This window comes from Phragmites australis, chromosome 24 (genome assembly GCF_958298935.1).
Source record: "Phragmites australis chromosome 24, lpPhrAust1.1, whole genome shotgun sequence".
Classification (NCBI taxonomy): Eukaryota; Viridiplantae; Streptophyta; class Magnoliopsida; order Poales; family Poaceae; genus Phragmites; species Phragmites australis.
In genome coordinates, this window is record NC_084944.1 from 20,951,267 (window position 1) to 20,956,158 (window position 4,892).

Below are 4,892 nucleotides of genomic sequence, written 5' to 3' on the forward strand. Positions count from 1 at the left end.
CGGGTACCAATAAAAGAGTTTGATCATGCCTTGTGAGTAAAGTGTACAACCTCTGCAGAGTTAAAACTGAATATTCAGCCGTGCTCACGGTCACAAGCGGCATTGAAAACCTACCATGATTAGAACTTGATGGTTTAGTTAGTATGGACAACTGTGGTGGTGGGAACCATAGTTGAGGTGTGGGTCAATCACGATGGCGGGAATCGTGGTTGAGGTGGTTTGTCGGTTGTTCAACCTTGGTGGTGGGAGCCATAGTTGAGGTGTTGTTTTGGTCAACCTTGATGGTGGGAACCTTGGTTGAGGTGGATAGTTGGTGGTTTGTTTAAGATGGTTGGAATCTTGAGGTTAGATGATTACTTATTTTGGTTCATTTAATTTATTACTCACTTTTCAACTGCTTTTGAAAATAATTGCTGTTTTATGCAAAAGAGCCATATCAGCCTTATCGTTGTTAAAGCCTTCATATGCATATTATTCCTTCACAACTTATGGAGTACGACATGTACTCACACTTGCTATAACTAAACACTAAGTTAGGAAAGAATTCGAAGACCTCGTGAAAGATGCATTCTAAAGAGGTGTTCTTCGTCGATTGTCTGTGGGGTTATCGGTGAAGATGTTGAAGACTATAAGGGCGTAGATGTGACGTTCTAGGCGCGTGTCTCCCGTTCGGTTGCCTGCGGTGTTGTTGGACACTAGTGCTTCTGTTCCGCTGCAGATATCTACATAGAAGACAATATATATCAATTGCTGTAAGAGTTTAACGTTTATTTTTTAAAAGTATTGCTTTTGTTATTTCGCCTGTGATGTCCTTATATGTGTTAAACATCCTAGGCACACATAATCCGCATATGATTTTGTCCATTAAAATCGGGTGTGACAAACATGGATATATTACTTAACTAACAATATAGGTTATACATATTATATTACCACGTCTTAAAGTATAGTTGCCTAAAGACCAAGAAGTGACTGAATATTATTTTTTTCCCAGTTCCGAAGGCACAAGCTGAAAACAGTTTATGAGCACTCGTAAAAAAAACCTATGGTAGCCCATGTTTAACTATGATGTTGGTACTATAATTGGCATACGTATCTACCAACATAGATATATTACTTAACTAACAATATAGGTTATACATATTATATTACCTCGTCTTAAAAGTATAGTTACCTAAAGACCAAGAAGTGACTGAATATTATTTTTTTCCCAGTTCCGAAGGCACAAGCTGAAAACAGTTTATGAGCACTCGTAAAAAAAACCTATGGCAGCCCATGTTTCACTATGATGTTGGTACTATAATTGGCATACGTATCTACCAACACAGATATATTACTTAACTAACAATATAGGTTATAGATATTATATTACCTCGTCTTAAAAGTATAGTTACCTAAAGACCAAAAAGTGCCTGAACATTGTTTTTTCCCAGTTCCAAAGTCACAAGCTGAAATCAGTTTATGAGCACTAGTAAAAAAAAAAAATAGTTTGTTAGTATCAAAGCAAACACCAAGAATTGAGAATACCGTATACATGAAGAAATTCACGTCATTTTTTTATCTGCCAAATGTATTAAATATTAATAGCTAAGCACATTTGTAGCATTTCAGTATACATACCGCATTCGCCACTAGAATTGCAGGCGCTGCAATCCCCCGTTGATGCCCTTTACTTCAGCAGGTACCCGCCCCTTAGCAGTCTACGAATCACACATATAGGTTACTGTTGCTATGCTCATTGTGTGCGTTTATAGATTAACAAGATTCCATGATTGTGTCGATGCATATAAGCCTAACACACAACAAATCATCCTAAATAATGAAACAAGTGTCAAGGTGACAAACAGTCTGGATTTTTCATCTCTTCGTTTTGCGTCTATTTCTTTGCTTGAAGGATACTTTGGTAGACTTAGACGGTTCGCATGCATAAGGTTCAGTTGTAAAGAACTGCATGCATAGACAGTTAACAGAAATCTTTATTATTTAATATATTATCCAATGAATTATCCTACAAAAACCTAATGTGTGACCAAGACAGAAATTTGGATTGCTGTCATATAGGATACTATAAAATAAAAACTCATAGTGGCTGCTAACCTACATTCCTGTTGTCATAGTGGTGTTTCTGGAACAACCCATAAGATACTTTGGTCCAGATGGGATCATGAGAACCATGGTCTGAGTTTCCTCGTATTGAACAAAAAATTGGTTGTGTTGGTCCTTGGATATTAAATAGAAATTTAGCATATTCACAGCGGCTACAGACAATTGTAAGTTCATGTATTGGAATCTAAATTTATGCCAATAGAGACCACTATACCAGCAGAAGAAATTCTGGTCAAAACAATATGTCTTGGAACGCAGTTGCCAACAGGAAGCACTGAGCTATTGTCACCTTACAGTCCCTATTTTGTCAAAATACTATCTTCATAGGAGGTGGTAATGACTTTTAACACAAATAAGTATATCAAGTCGTTTAGTTCAATCAGAGAGACAGGATAGTGAGAAATGGTAGCCAACTTACATCGCTTTTTAATGCAAAAGTGGCTGTTAAAGATCAGCTGGGTCAATTGCGAACAGTGTTTCGATCTATTGCAATGCTGATTGTGGAAAATCTTTGAATGTCTCCCTTATTCGCCTTTTGTATGGCTGCTGAGGTTTAAATATCGTTGCGCGAGGAAGCTTTGATTTTTTACAATATTTTTCTGTGGGGGAGCCACACAACTTAAATTTTTTTTGCAGCTGTTCCACACTTCCACCTAAAAGGGGGCAGACATGAATAGATCAGTGAAATATACAAGATAATTGCAGTTGCTATTCAAGGGCAAAATGAAAGAAAGCATGGGAATTCTCAAAAAGAAAAGAGGACAGAAAGCATTAGAAATGAATGTTTAAACCTGTGGCAATAAAATCAGACTTTCGAGGTCCTTATAAAATAGAGTAATCAGATTTTCAAGGGAGATCAATGTTTTCACGTGAGGCAATGCTGACTAAACAATTTCTATTCTGGCATGACTCAGTTAGAGTTCCTAAAAAAATAGAGAAGAATTAACAAACCAACAACATTTATTTATGACAAATACATGAGCAATGCACTGAAAGACGTTAAAAAAAACGAATCTTCCTCCTGGGATTTCTTCTCACAATACTATGATGAACAAGGGTGTTTTTTCACTTCTCACCTCCACCTGCTGGGGATTGAACCTGGGTCAGAATCAGAAACAGCATACTCTCGTGCTGTAACACCAGGAAAGAACACATCCCAAACCCATTATCGATGGTACCAGAATTGGAAAACTCAAAATGGAAAAATTCCTTGAAATCTATAACAGAACTACACACTCAATTGAATCTAATTTAGTTCAACATTTCTAACCAGGCTATGTTTAACTGGAATTCAACCAAATACATACTGGAAGGCATATCATATTGACATCTCAGACAGTTAAGCTCGCTATTGCTAACTTCAGTTTGTCCTGGCATAATAGGACTCCCAGCTAGCAACTCGGCTAGGATACACCCTGCGCCTGCGCCCCGCAGGTCCACACCTACATCATAATCTGTCGCACCCAGAAGCAGCTCCGGTGGCCGGTACTATAGGGTCACCACCCTGCTCGTCATCGGCTGCTTACGGTCTAGATCAAAGAACGATGCCAGACCGAAATCTTCAGCATGCCATTGTTGTCTAAAAGCAGGTTTGACCCCTTGATGTCGCGGTGCAACACCCCCCGGTCGTGGCAGTGTTCCAGACCTGACAGCAACTGATGCATATAGCACTTAACCTGCATTTCATGATACGCTGTGAATGCGTGAAGCTGCTGGCACCAGAGTTTGCAATGCGGTAATGGTGGGGGATCTTTATTCTTGGAGACCTGTGGCTCAGTGAACTTGATGTCCGGGCTGGCCACGAGTCCGGCGAGGTCGTGCTCCATGTACTTGAAGACGAGGTAGAGGCTGCAGTACATGCGGGAGGTGACGAGGCTGTCGAGCTTGACGATGTTTGGATGGTCGAGGCGGCGGAGGATGAGGATCTCGCGGGCCATGAAGTGGACGCTCTCGGGCTCGAGGTTGTTGAAGAGCACCTTCTTGAGCGCCATGATCTTGCCGCTCACCGTGTCGCGCGCCTTGTACACGTTGTTGTACGTGCCCTACCCGATCTGCCCCCACAAAGATGCCATTCGTCCGTTGTATTTATTGCTCTGCCTGCTTGCTTTCTTCCCAGGAAAAGATCCATCAAATGATCAGAGTATCGAATCGTAACTGCCTTTAAGAACAAAACTTCAAAACTGTGTTCAAAATTTTGTACCAGTACCGTCCTACTCCTAGCATATGCGCGCACATGTGAAGCTCGCCGCCAGAAGCAGCAGGGCCAAAAGAAGACGGGTTTGTTCAAACTACTAGTAGAAAAGATTGATTAGAGTGAGAAATTAAGGAGAGTGATATTTGGTTCTTGTGATTTCTGGATATATGTATATGTACGTAATGAGCGATCAATTTAAGGTAAGTGTGTAGTTAGCTTGTATTTTTTTAAGTACAAGTCGTACGCACTCATGCACACACACCTTGGCTGTGAATCACTGTAGTGAAGACGGTGAGGTCATGATGAATTCGATATCAAGGTGTGCAGAACCTACTATAGGTAAAGCGATTTATAGTAACAAACTTACAGTTAATGCGGCTCACGGCCTGCACATAATTGGCCCACGGCCCACCTCCTACCTTCTTCCTCACCTCGCCGCCACATCCTTCCTTCCGTCACCGTCCCCGATGCCGACGCGGTCCGCCCACGACCACTTCCGCTGCAAGTCCTCCTCCCTTATTCTCACACTACCATTGCTGGCCTTCTTTTCTCCTCCTCCTCCATCTCCGGAAGCTCCTTGTCGCTAGATCTG

General features: G+C 41.1%; 1 pseudogene; it reads right to left on the bottom strand.

The window, feature by feature from the left end:
- Positions 1-1,669: 1,669 nt before the first annotated feature.
- Positions 1,670-4,178, bottom strand: LOC133907258 (probable serine/threonine-protein kinase At1g54610; annotated as a pseudogene).
- Between the last annotated feature and the right edge of the window lie 714 nt (positions 4,179-4,892).